The sequence below is a fragment of the Pongo pygmaeus genome, chromosome 2 (assembly GCF_028885625.2).
Source record: "Pongo pygmaeus isolate AG05252 chromosome 2, NHGRI_mPonPyg2-v2.0_pri, whole genome shotgun sequence".
In the NCBI taxonomy this organism is placed as follows: Eukaryota; Metazoa; Chordata; class Mammalia; order Primates; family Hominidae; genus Pongo; species Pongo pygmaeus.
In genome coordinates, this window is record NC_085930.1 from 137,390,563 (window position 1) to 137,407,906 (window position 17,344).

Sequence of the window (17,344 nt, forward strand, 5' to 3'; positions counted from 1 at the left end):
CCCCAGAAATTACTCTTCTTTTCATTCAGGAGAGCCAGAATCGGCTTTTATTTGTAAATCAATAGCCTCCCTAATAAGGTGTCCTTTTCTGAACAGTTTTTCACCTACAAACAACTTTTTTGGTGCTAATCTATAATGTTGCTGAGTGAAGTGTTTAACAAGAAGGAAATCAGAGTGATTTTAGCAACAGGAGCATTCATGCCTGTCTCGATCTAGAATTCCTGAGATTTAAGGTGGATCTGGAAAAAGTCTGTGTTCTCTTAAAGTGTAGCCATGTTTTCATAATTGATGTGTTGTGCCTTTTTAATATACTTTATCTGAGTGCAGCTGTAAAAATTATGAAGGAAAGTTTCTGTCCCCAAAGCATAATTCCTCTACAGAAAGTGGTTTGTTGGTTTTTTTTTTTTTAAGTCACAATCATGTTTCTGAGAATGTTTATCTCAATTTACTATAACATCATACAATTCAACCTCATGGGCATTTTTATTCTGACACTTATAACTCTAAGTAAGAACACCATCCATCTTGAGAGAAAAAGCACAAGGAGAATGTTTCTTTAATAAATATGCTTAATGTTCAACTAAAGTGTGTCTGTGGTGGAGAAGAGGGACAATGGATTTTTCTTGAAATTTGTGGAAGGCTAAGTTATTCAACACAGGCTGTCTACCTTGAATAAACTTTATCAACTAAAAACATTAAGAATTTGGGTCTTTGGATGCTGACATTCTTGACCTTGGATACAAACCCAAAGGAAGTGATTGCAACACCAATGGCTATATTTTGGCTGTAATATTCAGTCTGAAGGAGAGACTAATTGTGAATGCAACTCTGCCTTTTTGTGTGTAAAATTACTTAGCTTACCATTCTAATTTTTGATTCAGCTCTATCTGTGCTAACCAAATAGTTTAATCAATTCTCTCAAGCAATTTTCTTCTCTCTGCCGCCATCTTGGTCCAGGCTGCCTCATCTCCTGCTCATAATAACATGACAGGTTTTTATCTGATTCTGTTACCCTCTTCTCACTCCCACTCATCTTCTCCAGTCCATTTTCAATAGCCACAGAGATCTGTTAAAACACAAATCTGGCCACTTTATCCTCTGCCAAAGATTAATGTCTTCCCATTGTTCTTAGGAGGAAAACCAAAATCATTAATATGCTAAGGCCAGCATTATCACTTTATTTTTAACATTTAAAAAACCCCTGAAAGGTTTATCATATAATTGATATCTACCATATCATATAGTCAATTATTTCAAACAAATGAACCAGAGATGGATTTTGAAACTTGTAACTTGCCATCTTTCAATAACTATCAGTAAATAATTGGTCAAATTTCATGCTTTTGATGGGGAAAAACTGACATTGCAAAGAAATAGAAACATCTGGTTTGATGGAAAGAAGATGTCAAAACTAAGCAAATATATGTAAGTTGGCAAAAATTTGAGCCAAGAAACCATGGAGAAAACAGCCAAGCCCATCCATCAGGAAGCGCCTGGTTAGTGCCCATATCCAGCCTGGAATATACAATCCCAAAAGTTGAAAAATGTTTGGGAAAAATGTAACTTTGACCAATAGTCACTTTTTTTTTTTAAGACATATGTGCTTGTCAGTGGGAATAAAAACAAAATGATATGCTTTTGGAATAAAATTGCTCCGGTTGCAATATCTTCCTCAGTCTGCAATTGGCCATGCATCATAAAGAACACGGTGCCAGAGGGAGATCTTTAATACCACATCTTTAGTATAATAGCCCTATTAACCTTGACTTCAAATGGATTGGCCATGGGGTTCACTTCCTTCAGAGCCCCAGCCTACAGAAAAGGACTTATGCAAAACTAGGCTTATTTTTTATTACCCTAGAGGGAAGGGATGTGTCAAATGTATAAAGATCCACTGCTTTCCTAAGTCGAGGTTCAGAACTGTAAAATGGTGTGGTTGGACTTGCAAGATCTTTGATCTGTGCTAGGATGCATTCTTTGCAGAGGTAATGACAGTATCTTCATTCTCTGGAGAAAAAGTTCAGATAGAGCTGAATCAAAAATTAAGATGGTAAGCTAAAATTATTTAGCTAAAATTATTTAAAATTATTACATATTAGGCACTTCACATAAGCCACACTCTGCTCTGTGTTATCTCATTACATTTTCACAATGTAGCCACAGTTGTTCCCATTTTACAGATGAAAAGATGCAGTCCCAGAGAGAGAAGAGACGTCTCTGTCTGCTCCATGCTCAGCATCCTTCCCCCTTTTTCTGGTGCCAGCATCCTGGCTTTCTTTGAGGGATGTGCTTTCTTCCCCCGTGTTGGTGAACAGATGCCAGGAAGCCACCACTGATGGTATCCTGCTCTCCCCTGACCAGTCGTACCCTCTTCCCAAAGAACCCAATATTGATTAAGTAACAGGCAGATAGAAAATGTTTGGAAAAGAGTCATCTCTCCCTCAAAGTATCTTCTACCACAATCCCCCTTCTTCCCTTTCTGAGTTCTGGTTCTTCAGTTTATCTTCCTTTCTGGCTTAGGTTGCCCAGAGTGGATTTCTGTTGCTTGCAGTTAGATAACTGTAGCTGAAACGAGAGGGTGAGTAGCTTTCCTGCCCACACACATCCCCACTGCTACATCCCTCACCCTTTCTGCCTCATCTCCCTGCTGCCTGTGGTTGTGATTGCTGGGCACTGGGTGCTTGACGCATGTGGGTCCTGACACTCCTTCCCACACTAGGGAAGTGGAGGAGGTGGTCATGCTGTGCTCTCTGGGCACAAGGGTTTAGGTTGCTGTTTCTCAGTTCTTAGTCCAGTTCTCAGCTGGACTGCACACAAGCCAAGCTTCCATCTCAGTGTGGTTTGAAGGTGGCCAAATGCTCTGGTGGCCTCCAAGTATTCATTCCCTGACTTGTTTTTGTTGTCTGAAGCTCCACCATGAGGGTCACTAGCTATGGGACTATTTCTAGGAAGTTCTTGTTGAATGGCATTAAGCTAGGAGTTGGTTAACCCTAGCGTGATAGTAGGTGTGTATTTAGTGTCTATTGATTATCTAATCTTACATAATTCTTTTTAATGAAGTATTTTACTCATCACAATGACTATATATATATATATATATATATACATTTGAAATATAGTGGTAGAACCCTGTGGAAGACACAGAAGAGATTGTTCCATGGACAATAAGCTTATCAACGGGTTTGAAGATCATCTCGCAAAACCTCTCTGTCTCCCCAAAAGGGCCTCCTGGTCTATGGGTAGGGATCCACTGCATTAATCTGTGCAGTATTCATTATCATATAGGAAGGATTCATTTGACAGACAACAGAGGCTGGAGAATCACACCCAGACAGATGCGTTGTGCTGGAGCCTCCTCTGCTCAAAGCTCAAAGCAGACCCACAGAGGATGGCCCCACAGGGACCTGAATGTGGATTCTGCAGGTAACTTTGAGAGGGCGTTTAACTTACAGGAGGGCTTTGAAGACTAATTTTGCTGCCTCGTGGTTTGGGTTTGTTTGTGCCAACATTTTTTGAGAATCAGCAGTGGAAATGTAAGAAATGCAGTCCTGATTTTAGGAACATCAGTTTTCTTGCTAAAACTGCCTGGAGCTTGAAAACTGAGGCCCATGGCTAGGATGTGGCAACCATGCAGTGCATGTTTTGTTTTCCAGCTGAGCCTGGGGTGCAGCTGATCATAGGAGGGACTTGTGTGGACAGAGCTGAGGGCGCCCTGGGGAGCACAGTCTGCAAGGAGAAAAGGGACATTTGTTTAATCTTGTCTGGGGATGGAGGCTGGAGGGGGGAAGCTCCAAAATGGAAGAAAGGAAGATATGGAAAAAGAAATAACCAGGGGGTCTGATTCCAGCCCAACCCAGGGACTAATAATAAAAACTCCCACTTATTGTTCACTTGGTCAGGGCCAGGCACTGTGCATCCTCTTGCTCGGTCCTCCCAACAACTCTGTCGCGGGTACTTTTAGTATCCTTCCCATTTTAGAGAAGAAGAAACTGAGGCTTAGATGGTAATTTTCCCAGAGTCACAAAACCGGATCTGTTGTTCTTTGAAAGCTGACTTAAAGTCCCTCCAGGGCTAAGTTTTAGTGGCATGTTTCTGTATCTGTGGGCACATGACATAGCTCCAGTGAGTGAAACCTGAAGGGGACACTTTTTTTGGCACCTCAACATTATCAGCTTTGGGAGTTGAGTGAATCAACCAACCTCAAGGGTGGGGCATTATTGTCCTTGAGGAACTAAAGTGCACACCAGCTATGGAAACTTGAGACTCCGTCTCTTCGTCTGTAAAATGGGATGACAATGCCTCCTATATCAGAACTGACAGAAAACACAGAGTAACAGTAGCCTAACAGAAGAAGTATATTTCTCTCTCACATAAACAATCTCTGGAAATTACAGTCCAGAGTTTGTATGGCGGCTCCGTGGTCATCAAGTACCCGGGATTTCTATATTTTTGTTCTGCTATTGTCACCACATTTCTTCCATCTCTTAGTCCTAAATAGCTGCTCTAGCTCCAGCCACTGCTTCTGCTTTCATTCATCCAGAAGGCGGAAGGGGCAAAGAAAGGCACAAGCCCCTTTAAGGTCACTCCCTTCCTGGAAGTTGTACATGACCCTTCAGTTGACATCCCATTGGTCAAATTCAGTCACATGCCAAACCTAGCCATCAAGGAAGCTGCGAGAAATGTTTTTTCTGGGAGACCACAAGTTTAGCTAAAACCCAAGAGTTCCATTCCTAAAAAAGAAGGGGAGAAGGGCTGCTGAGGCTGCAGGGAAGCTGGAATGAGTTAAACATATGTAAGTTATCCAGCCGGGGGCTTTCCTGGCACTTCGCGGACACTAGATAAACACTAGTCATAAATCTTTCCTTCCTTCCTCTGCAAGTTTTCTGCCAAAACTTTCCAGTTTGGTCATATCTACATTTACATATGGACAGCAAGCTGATCAGGCACTTATCTTTTGGTGCTTTTATTATTTTCTAATATTTTGTAACAGAAATTTTTTCATGTACCATTAATTTTTTTTTTTTTTTTTTTTGAGACGGAGTCTCGCTCTGTTGCCCCAGCTGGAGTCAGTGGTACGATCTCAGCTCACTGCAACCTCTGTCTCCTGGGTTCGAGCAATTCTCCTGCCTCAGCCTCCCGAGTAACTGGGACTACAGGCACACGCCACCACGCCCGGCTAATTTTTTTTGTGTTTTTAGTAGAGACAGGATTTCACCATATTGGCCAGGCTGGTCTTGAACTCCTGGACTAGTGATCTGCCCGCCTCAGCCTCCCAAAGTGCTGGGATTACAGGCGTGAGCCACCACACCCGGCCCATGTACCATTAATTTTTTTAAATTCCTTGCTGTCTCCAAAGATTTCTTAGTAAGGGAGTGGTATTTGTGGCAACTTCTAAAGTTGCAATACTTGGCTTTCTCGCCTTTCCCATAACATAATTAATGCTCATCACAGAGGGCAAATAAAAATGACATCAGTATTGTAATAAAGTGTGATAACTGAGAAAGCAAAACACCATACTCATCTTTTCTTGGCCTTGGGATAAGTATTGATGCTCACAGCACTTCCCAAAAGGCAAAATAGGGTCTGCCACACACAGGCGATTAGAGTTTGGGCAAGTCAGTTTCCTGCTGTAAACCTTTGTTTACTCATCTAGAAGATGGGGGTGTGAGGATTAAATGGAATGATTGATGGAAGGAAAACTCTCAGCAGACGGCCTGGCACATTATAAGCCCTCTACAAAGGGCAGAACTTATTGATTTGTTTATTTTTCTGTCCAAAAGGATATTAGGCTTAGTGGGAGATTTTTATCAAGGCCTCAAGCTCATGACATTTTGCTTTTATTATAATAAAACATAAGCTCTTAAAAAGCTTTATTCATTATATCCCCAAACTGGAAACAGTTCAGTCCATCAACAAAAGAATAAAGAAACTCTGGCCTATTCATGCAAAAGAATACTGCTCAGCGATCAAAAGGAATGAACATGGGTGAATCTCAAAACCATTATGCCGAGTGAAAGAAGCCAGATGCAAAAGAGCACATACTGTATAAATCCACATAAAGTTCTATAACAGGCAAAACTAATCTATGACAGACTTTTAAGAACCAGGATAGTGGTTGTGTCTGGAGGGTGGAGGGAGTGGATTACTGAGAAGGAATCTGAAGGAACTGTCTGGGGTGATGATAGTGTTCTGTACCTCGACAGAGTTTGAGATGCATTTGTCAGAACTCATCTTATGGCACACTTAAGATTTGTGCACTTTATCATATGTAAATTTTACCTCAAAAGGCAAAAAGAGGCAGAGGACTTTGAGTAGACATTTCTCCAAAGAAGACACATAAGTGGCCAAAAGGCACATAAGAAGGTGCTCAACATCAGTAATCATTAGGGAAATGCACATCAACACCACAATGAGATACCACCTGCTATAGTTTGGCTTGTTTGACCCTTCCAAATCTCATGTTGAAATTTCACGCCTCCAAATCTCATGTTGAAATTTGACCCCCCCAAATGTTGTGTTGAAATTTAACCCTCAGTGTGTGGTAGGGCTTAATGAGAGGTGTTTGGGTCGGGGGGGCAGATTCCTCATAAATAGATTAATTCCCTAGGCACGGGGATGAGTGAGTTCTCACTCTATTAGTTCCCACGAGAACTGTTGTTCAAAAAAGGCTGGCACCTCCCCCAATCCCTCTTTCCTCCTCTCTGGCCGTGTGATCTCTGTACACACGGGCTGTCTTCGTCTTCTGCCATGAATGGAAGCAGCCTGAAGCTCTCACCAGAAGCAGATGCTGGTACCATATTTCTTGTGCAGCCTTCATAACCATGAACCAATAAACCTCTTTTCTTTATAAATTACCCAGTCTGTGAAGGCTAAAGCAACTCCATCTTGGATGCTAATCTGCCATGACTTCTTATTAACCCCAGTTCTGGGAATACCTCTAAGATATCTATTTTCACATATTTACCATAAACCCTGTCCTTAGGCAAATTCCTTATGGTATATAAGCCCTGAGTCTGGGGGATAACAGTGTGGAGATCCACCATCTTGTCTTATGGCTGCCCAAAACATGGCTTCTGTTCATAAATCTCTGTTAAATATTTTTTTCTAAGAAATTGGATTTGTCAGCTTCTTTCTTTGGTCTTTCATCTTCCTTGGCCTTTGGGGGTAGGTTTGCATAGACCTGCTCACCACGGAACACAGCCTCAGATATCTGTTTCTAGTAACACAAAAATGTACTAAGACACCACCTCACATCCATTAGGATGGCTAGTATGAAAAAAAAATATGTTGGGAAGATGTGTAAAAATTTAAACTCATGCATTACTGGTGGTAATGTAAAATTGTGCATTCACTGTGGAAAACAGTATGGGGGTTCCTCAAAAAAATAGAAATAGAAATCATATCATCCAGCAATTCCACTTCTGAGTATATACCCCAAAAATTAAAAACAGAGACTTCAACAGATACTCGTACACCCATGTTCATGGAAGCATTATTCACAATAGCCAAAAGGTGGAAGCAACCCTGTGTCCAATGACAGATGAATGGATAAACAAAGTGTAATACATACATACAATGGAATATTATTTAGCCTTAAAAAGGAAGGGAATTCTAACACATGCTACAACATGAATGAACCTGGAGCGCATACAAAGTGAAATAAGCCAGTCACAAAAGGACAAATACTGTATTATTCCATTTATATGAAGTATGTAGAGTAGTCAAATTCAGAGACAAAAAGTAAAATGGTGGTTTCCAGGGGCTAGGAAGAGAGGGGAATGAGGGAGTTATTGTTTAATGAATACGGAGCTTCAGTTTTGCAAGATGAAAGAGTTATAGAGATGGATGGTGGTGATGTTTGCACAGCAATGTGAATGTTTTTAATGCTACTGAACTGTACACTTGAAAATGGTTAGGATGGTAAGTTTGATATTATGTCTGTTTGGCCATAATTAAATTTTTTAAATTTTAACAAGGAAAAACAGAAATGCCAACAAATATTGGACTCTAGTTAAGGATGTGCATGCTAAAATGAGTAGAGGTAAAGCATATTTATGTCTGCAACTTTGCAATGCATAAAAAAATACAATGGATGGATAGATAGATGGTTGAACTGATGGCTAGATATGTGATAAAGCCTGCACAATAAGCTGTAAAATTTAGAATTTAGGTGGAGAATGTATGTGTGATCACTCCACGATTTTAATTTTTCAGTGGGTTTGAAATTTTTCATAATAAAATGTTGGAAAACAAATCAGCACTTAAGTAGGACAAATATCTTGTGAACCTGTGCAATGCTTTCACTCACCCACTCACTCAATCATTCAATGAACTTTTATTGCATTTCTACCATATGTCACTGTGCTGAGCTCTGGCAATGCAAAAATATAGAAAACAGCATCTCTGTCCCTTCTAATGAAGCCAAAACAGATGTCTGAAGGAAACATCCCTAGACACGGGGAATGCAGAAATATTATTTTCCCTAAAAATTTACTCCAACCCTTTGTGCTCATACCTGAGACTGCCTAATCAGTGGCCCCAAAGCATGCTGGGCTGACCCCCATAGCCTCTCTCCCTTCTGTGTCTCCCCTGGCCTAGCCCATCCTTCAAAGCTCTGTTCTATTTCTACCACCGCCAAATAGCCTTCTGAGCCTGTTCCTGCCCAGTGAGCTCTGGCTTCCTCTTTAAGGTCTCCTCACGGATTTTTACTAAGTTGAGAGAGGCCAGGCTAGGGCTTGGGGTTGGAGTCCAAGACTTTGGACAAATATGAGTACAAGCATCTGGCTCTGTTAGGTATCAGAGACTGTCTACAGATGGTAGAGGCTTCAGGAAAGCAGAAACCCAAAGTAACCATAGTTTACATGGATTTGCATTATATACATTATAAATAGCAGTATAAAAATGTAAAGTCTTAATTTATGTACAAGACATAATAATTCAACCTATTACATTGAAAAGCCTGTCTAGAATCAGGTAGTATTTCTGAGCTGCAGACTGAGTTGAAAGGTGGGTTTATGCTGCTGGCACCTGGAGGAGCCACTCCAGCCATGGAACAGAGTTACCATCACGCTTTGGAAGGATGTCTCTGGGATTATGTAAATCTTGACTTATTCCAAGTCTTCAGGGATGCATGGCTCCTGTAACATGCAGCCTCCGCGTAGCCTGGATGCAGAGCACTGAAGAGTGCGGCTGAGGTAAATGTATGCCAAGAGATCCTGGGGTTGGCAGAGAGAGGACACATGAAAGGATACCGGGCGTGACAGCACAGGCGCTCTTGTCCCCAAGACAAGGGGACATAGTGGGGCAGTGCGTCTGTCTCTGCACGCACTGCCCACGTCTGGTTCTTCAAGGAGGCTTTGGGCTGGTGTGAGTCGTAGATGTGGAGGCATCCCTGTCACCTCCCACCCCCACATTTGTTTCATCCCCATGTTCTATCCATGCAGCCTCTTCAGTCTCTCCCAGTTTGCCATTTTTTTCCCTTTCCACCAGCTCTACCCCGGTTCAAGACCTCATCACTCTCCCAGGAACAACTGCATTGTTAATTACCCCGGTACCTGGACAACTAGTATCCCTGGTCCTACTCTTTCCCCCAGCCATCCTCTACACCACAGGCAGAGTGGCCTTCATAAAACGCAAATCTGATCATGTCGACCTCCATTAAAACCGCTGGTGGGTGACAAGAAGCCTCCCAGATCCTGCAGGCCCTATCCACTCCCTCGCCCGCTCCCAGCACCTCACTTCCCCAGCTTCACTCAATCTACCCCAGCTGTTTCAGCCACTTATTCCTGTCATCCCAAGAAATCACCTGGACACATGCTGGTCCCTCTGCCAGGAACACTCTTCCCTCCCCTCTTCACCCAGTGAACTTTTATTCATCCTTCAGACCTCAGGTCCACATCATTGGCTCAGAAACTTTTCTGAGCCCCTATCCCCACTATTTTAACTTCACACTGTCGAGAGGCCCTTCACTTGGAAACGTTTCTCACACTGACCACTCTTCATCCTCTGGTGGAATTTTTTCCTTCACATTTGTGTCCCCACAAGGTTGCAGATTCCTGGAGGCAGGGGGTGGGTTTGGTTCACCACTGTCTCTCCATTCTCTGCTCCAACACCTGGCTTAGGCTAGAGACTCACTTAGTGTTCATTGAAGGAAGGAGCAAGAGAGGGAAGAAGAGAAGGAGGAGGGTGTGGCTGCCATGAGCACACACTCAGCAGCATGCCTAGCACAGGGAGCACAGGTGGTCAAGGGCCCTTCTGCTGTGCTGAGAAGCCCAGCTCCACACTGGCGTGGAGCCTGCCTGGTGCTGCTGCTCCCAACCAATGACCCAGCACAGCAAGGATACTGAGGCAGTCCTGTTTCTGGGAGACATGGGACTTCTTGGATGGCAACTTTGGCTCAAGGGCTCCCTAACGGCCTTGCCAAACCTTCTTTAGGTGACACAGCAGTCTAGGGCATGCAGCAGTCTAGTCTCCCTTCCCTCTCTCTACTTGGGTGGATGTGCATTACCATTTGACTCTGGTACTCTCCAAGCCTTGCCTAGCTCCTGCCCTGTTTTCTCTGGCATGGGCATTTCTCCTAAGAAAATCCTTGAAAGTTGAACCCACCTTGGCATCTACTTCTCAAGGGCTCCAATTCACACAGAGGAAATGAATGAATGAACGAGCCAGCGCTGGCTTGACCCAAAGTGACATCCTGATTGTCCAGCAACACCTTCTAGGTGGCTGACATATGTTGCTGTTTGTATTTTCATTACTTCAGTGTCTTGCCTCCATAGTTAGCTGCCTGAAGGGTGAAGGAATGGTCAGTGTGCTTCATGTAATTTGTTCCTATCCTTCCCCAGGACAGGTAAGCGGCCTTTCACACAGAGGAAGCAAAGTCCCAGCCACTATTTTAAAAAATGGAAACAGACTGGGCATGGTGGCTCATCCCTGTAATCCTAGCACTGTGGGAAGCCAAAGTGGGAGGATAGCTTAAAGCCAGAAGTTTGAGATGAGTGTGGGCAACAGAGCAAAGCTCTGTCTCTACAAAAAATAATAAAATAAAAATTAGCTGGTTATGGTGGTGCATACCTGTAGTCCCAGATAGTTGGGAGACTGAGGTGGGAGGATGCTTCAGGCTGGGAGTTCAGAGGTTGCAGTGAGCTATGATTACTGCACTTCAGCCTGGTGACAGAGCAAGACCTGTCTCTAAAAAATGAAACCTAAAAAAATGGAAACAGAATCAAACAGAAGAGGGCAGAACAGAGTGCAACTGTCAGGATATATTACACAAAGTAGGAGTTGGTTTTGTGTCCTGAGTGCTTTGTGTCAGTTTTTTACATATAGATGTGTTTGTATCAGGTCATGGGGTGAAACGTGTTTCTGACTGTGGGTTGTGTTCAAAAATGTTGGGAAAGCTCTGATCTAGTGGGATAATCTAGTTCAGCATTTCTTCAGGATACATTTATCAGCTAAAGTATGCCTTTTAAAAGGGATTTCCTCATGAAATTGCAGGATAACCCTGAGTGAGTGATTCTTATAGAAGGAAATCTCCTTAGTACATCACAGTCTGCCTGGAGACACACAAGGAATTTAGAGTAGCAAAGTCTCTGTCTGCATTATCAAATCTAGCGAACAAATAATTTTTCAAACACATTTGAGAACTAAATGCCGCCCTTTTATGTTTAACCGCCTGGGAGCACCTATGACTCTCCCTAGACATGACCGTGGTGAGACATGGCCCAGGCTTAGTGGATTTGTCACTACACTGTTCTTGTTGGTGTGACAGTGGTGATAGGGAGGTGGCAGGACACCTCTTTGGTGTCTGGCCAAGCCTCTTGGTGGCTGCACACCTCCCACTCAGACAATGATACACTCAGAGGTCCACTGCCATGGCATGTGAACACCAAATGGCTTTTTTCCATTATGTCCCAGTAGACCTCCAGGATGCATTTACACTCTCTCTCCTGGCCCTTCTGTGCCAAGTGCATGCATGTGCAAGACTGCACCCAGTCACAGGACTAACTCCTGAATCATGAAGAGAGGGAAGTTAAGTGGCCCACTGGGGACTGGGTTTGGGACCTGGCTCTCATTCTCCATTCTTGGAAAAATGGAGTGAAATAGGATGCTCTAGAATCAAAGAAAGTAAGTGCTAACAGCGTAATAGAACCCTGCTCCTATTCTATAATTGGCAAGGAAGTTGGTCTGCCCTAGAGGACAATCTGAGTCAGGAGGTCTAGGTTCTAAACTGTGTCCTGGCTCTGTGACCAGGGGAGCCCCTGGGCCTTATAGGTAAAATCAGGGAGTTGATTTAAAAGATCATACTGACATAGAGCAGTCAAGGTGAAAGGGACCTGAGAAGGCTTTCGGTTCATGCCTTTGGTTGAACAGGTGAAGAAACTAAAGCCCAGAGAGGCCAAGAGACTTGTATTACTAGTCCATGACACAGATACCTGGCTCCTATTCCAGGCCATCCCCATCTGACCGGGCTGTCTTCCCATTGCAGCGTTTTCCAGCACATAAAATAATGACAGCAGAGGGGCCTCCAGCATATGCAGCTCATGTTAGTGATTCTTATATGGTCTCTAAAAACAGAAAACAGTTACAGGAATGTAATTGACAACAGCATTAGCATACCATGAAATTTCTAAGTGCTTGAAAAATCTTATTAGCTTAATACAAATACATGAAGATTTTCCCTGGTTTCCCTTGGCAAATCATTTCCTTAACTCCAAACAAATGGCCTTTACATTATTGGGTGTTTGTCCAATTTCTTAATTAACCAAGACTCTTACGTGCAGTAGATAGAAATCCAATGATACCAGTTTGAGAAAGAAGGGGAAATGTATGGCTCACGTAAGTGGAAGTCTGTTCACAATTGGATTCAGAAGAGCCTAAGTGAGATTGTCAAGACTGTAGTTCATTCTCTCCCTCTTGCTGTCATGGGCTATCTAAACTCTACACATCTCTGTGTTGTTGTGGCCACATTTTCTCCTTCTAAAGATACGCTTTCTCCACATAGTGGGGAAGATGTTTGCCAATAGCCCATTTCCAGCTGTATCACCAAAAATAATACTACCTCTTTTTCTCTATCTCTAAATAAAAAATTCTGGGGAAGAAACCTGATTGTTTCTGGTAGGGCCACCTGACTATCTGTAGACTAAGCACTAGGACCAGGTGATTGGATTATTAGGAGTAGCTGGGTCTAGATCATGTGCCCACACCTATGGCCAGGATATCTATCTCTTAGTATCAATAATGTCCCAGAATCTCATGATTAAGCTTGGGAAAAACACTCCCCAAACCAAAATATAGAGCCGGTTGTAAGTGGTAAAAATTAACTAGGAAAGTGGAGATTGAGAGAAACAAGTGGTCTGCCTAAATTCCAGAAACGAGACCACTGACTAGGGCAAATATTTACATGTCCACACCTTGTTCACAGGTGTGTATTTGCAAAAAATAACACAACCCCTTTCACACAGCTACCTTTCAGCTGGAAGTGACCAAGCTACATAATTCTGACAAATGAAATGTAAGTGCTTGTTTACTCTGTGGTTTTTGGGTAAGCATATCCTTCCATGATATGCATGTTGTCTCTTCCCTCCTCCTTCTTTTCTCCAATGGAAGATCATTGTGATGCTTGGTGTTGCAGCAGCCATCTTGCAATCATGAGAGAAAGGCCCATAGCATCATGAGCTGCAAACCAGGGCCAACAGCTGTTGTCTTCAGACTTTCATTATGTAAAAAAAACTTCTCTATTTGTTTAAACCACTAAGATCAGGTTATCTTATACTGACAGCCAAAATATTCCTAAATGATACAATGGATAAATCAGATTCATTTGTACTCAGAAATAAAATCTCAAAAGTTATAGAAGCTGATACAGTTCTCTGTCTCTCTCTGTGTTATCAGAGTTTTCAGTTATCCATCATTTCAAACTTTGGGGAAGATGAAGAAGACACAATTCTTTTACCCAGAGGAAGCTTACAATTAAATAGAGCTTAAAATTTAGGCCAATGTTGAACAAAGAATTCCTTCTCATGTTTAATTCCCCAATGTTTCAATTAAGCCCATTTGCTTTTTATTTCATCCTCAGTAGAGCTCAGGAATGGCTAGTTACCATCTTTTTTTTTTAATAGGGAAGATGACTTAATTAAAATGCTTTTCCATCTCTGTTGTGTGTGTGTCTATGCATGTGTTTCAGTTTGTTTTCTTGGTTAATTAGCACCACTTTCTTTGACTCTTTTCATAGATTTTATTTTTCAACCTCTAATCTTTATTTAAGATTATATCAAACAAAATCTATATGTAGAGTTTTTAAAACTTCTGTGGTCACTAAAGCCCTCTGGCCAAGTGGAGAACAAAATTGTGATGACTTTTTAGCCTGCTCTCAAATCCTCCAGCCCCAAAGCCGGAGCCACCTGCCTCTCCTGGGTGATTGAGTCTTCAACTGCGTGACTCTTGCTCTCAATTCTGGAATCAAGATTGTCCCTGGGTAGAGGAATCGGATGCAACGTAGGTTCAGGGATGTTGAACTCTGAATGGAGTCACTGTGCCTACCATGATCATTTTAACCTGCTGTTCTAGTTCACCAGTGACTGAATTCATCACATGGTCTTTACTTTCCTTTGTTTGGGGTATTTTTCCTGTCTGGTCTTATCCCACTTCTGGTAATCACTTTCCAGTTTTCCTGTGACATTGCTTCTCCTTTCCACTTTTGGAGTGAGCTGATTGACAAAACAGAAAGGCCAGCTACAGTTGGTGTCCACCTTAATCCTTGGGTTTCCAGTGAAATTAACTCCCTCCTTAGCTCCAACGGTGGGCATGTGAACCAGGCCTGGCCCATCAGAGCATCACATCACCTTAGCCACGGTGATTGGTTCAGAGATGGCCATATGATCAGGTCAGGCTAATCAGGCCTATGACACTCAATGATGGAACTTTTGTAAGCTTAATTAGGAAAGGAAAGCCCTTTTCTCATGGGTATGCGAAGGAGAGAATATAAGCCTGGCATTATTGGCAGTTATGTTTCCACCAAAAAGGGACATACCTCCCAAGAATAAAGTCCACAAAAAGAACTGATAGAAGAAGAGCTGTTAGAGAGAGAAAGAGAAAGTACTAGACCTTGGAGATGCTCTTTGAGCCCTGGATCCAATCTGGGTCAGCACTGTCCATTGACTTTCTCATTTCATGAACCAATGTATTTCCTTTTTTGCTCGTGGCAATAAGTAGACTTCCTGCCCTAAACCCCAAGTGTCTTCTGACTGGGTCCCCAAATCCTGTTTGGATTAGACACCTTAGATGCACACACCTTCTGCTCAATCCTTCACTATCTCGCATCCTAAGGACTAATTCCCTGGACTCACCTTGAAACTCAGGTCCTTACCTGCTAGTCTCTATAAAACAGGCCTTGAAAGTGCCCCCATATCTTAATGTAGCTGAGGCTGTTGCAGTCCCAGTCAGATCTCTGGCGATCTTTTTATTAACTGCTATTAAAGGCTCACAGAGCAAGTCTTGTCTGGGAAATGCCTTTAAGCAAGAGGAGTTGCCTGTCTACAAGATACCTGGGAGTTACAACCCTTCCCCTGGGGCTTCCCTAAGCTAAGGGTTGACTGATATGTGTGTACAAAAGCCCCACTTTTTTGCCTCAAGGAGGGACAAATGCTGCGGACAATGTGAGATCCAGTGCTGCCTACAAGATCAGGTTGAAGCTGGACTTCACCTGAAGCTACATCCTCGCTTAGCTTCTCCCTCTTCCTTAACTCACAAAAGAACTCCTATTTCAACCTCTGCTTCTAGGGAACCCAACCTGTGGCAAATTGTAATTTCTAAAGATGGCAGCCATAATACCTCCCATTCCACATGCCCCTCTTATGGGGTGAGTCCTCTCATTAGGGCAGAGGGGTCTATATTCCCTTTCCTAGAATCTGGGTGAGTTTGTGACTGTTTGACCAACAGAGTATGACGAATGTGATGCTCTGTGACTCCGAAGCTAGGTCATAATAGGCAGTGGAGCTTCTGCCTTGTTCATGGAAATATCTGCTATGGAGCCTTCAGCTTCTGTGTGAGTGAGTGCTCAAATTAGTCCATGTAGAGACTACCTGGGGAGAGAAAGAGAGAGAGGGGAGAGGGGATAGGAGAGAGGGGAGAGGGGAGAGGGGAGAGGGGAGAGATGAGAGGAGAGAGAAGGAGAGAGAAGAGAGAGAGAAGATGATGCCCAGCCAGCTGCTCCAGCTTCGAGGTCCCACTCCAGCCATCTGACTATAGCCACATGAGAGACCTTGAGCCAAAACCACCCAGCTGAGCCCTTCCTGAATCCCTGATGCACACAAACCCAGAAACTTCTTAAATGGTTATTGTTTTAAGTCAATACATTTAGGCATGATTCACTGTTCAGTGATAAAAATCTGGAACATGACATGAGACACCAATCCTTAGCCTTTATGAAATATGTGTTTGACCTGATTTTCCCTGGTCCTATTTGGCAGCTCAGAAAGCCAAGTCTCGGCAACAGCTGTTGTTAGTCCTGTTGATGAACACATGTGGAAAAGCTGTGGCTTTCCAGTTTTCCACCATCAGTAAATGGGACAACATGGGCACTTGTGGGTTATCATTGTCATTCCACCTATACCCAGGAGGGCTTATGTGCCAGGAATATATGGCACTCCACTTGCTGTGTGGTCAGGCAAATGAGTCAGAGGCTGTATTTTTCCCTCCTGAACAGATTTTACTTGTAATATTCATAACACTTTCTGGGAAATTCCCAGATGTCAGGGTTTGAAAATCCTGAAGCAGCTGCTAATTGTGCCTTGGTTTTGTTTAAGTAAAAATGCTAATGAAGTTTTCTTCTAAGTGTCATAATGAGAACCAAAAATAGGAACTCAAAGCTGAGGTAAGCTAGTGGTTCTCAACAAGTAGCAGGAATACTTTTGTTATTGTCCCTTTGTGGGCCACAGGGCTCTCTATCTCCAAATGATCTGAGGGTTGATGAGTCTTAATATACATCCCATAAAGTGAATGCATGTTTGTATGTGTGTTTGTGTCTTATAAGGCTTAGAGTCATTTTCTTACATATTTCAACCAATATTTTTAAAACCAAAAATGAGCATCAAAAAACTATGGCTCCCTTTTTTTTTAAAAAAAAAAGATATAGTCAGAAAATAGGTGCCTACCCAAAAAAACAGCACCTGATATCTTTGACTGAGTATTGTTTTATAGTGGGGACAAATAGGAATGGCAGGAAAGAGGGGCGGGGAGATTTCTGGAGGTTTTTGCTTTAGATTACTGACTTTACACTTAAGAAAACAATCTGTATGCCACTCTGAAAATTCACTGTTTTTTCTTATATTTCTGTAGAACCAGTGAC

General features: G+C 42.6%; 2 long non-coding RNA genes across 2 annotated transcripts; both read right to left on the bottom strand.

The window, feature by feature from the left end:
- Positions 1 to 28: 28 nt before the first annotated feature.
- Positions 29 to 4,547, bottom strand: LOC129033954 (uncharacterized). The gene is made up of 3 exons (XR_008501718.1): positions 4,371 to 4,547; positions 1,857 to 2,007; positions 29 to 1,066 (listed from the first exon to the last, which is right to left on the bottom strand). It is a non-coding gene; the product is annotated as an uncharacterized LOC129033954 (long non-coding RNA).
- Positions 4,548 to 11,070: 6,523 nt separating this feature from the next.
- LOC129033963 (uncharacterized) lies at positions 11,071 to 15,898 on the bottom strand. Its single transcript, XR_008501725.1, has 3 exons — positions 15,103 to 15,898; positions 12,432 to 12,563; positions 11,071 to 11,201 (listed from the first exon to the last, which is right to left on the bottom strand). It is a non-coding gene; the product is annotated as an uncharacterized LOC129033963 (long non-coding RNA).
- Positions 15,899 to 17,344: the final 1,446 nt, after the last annotated feature.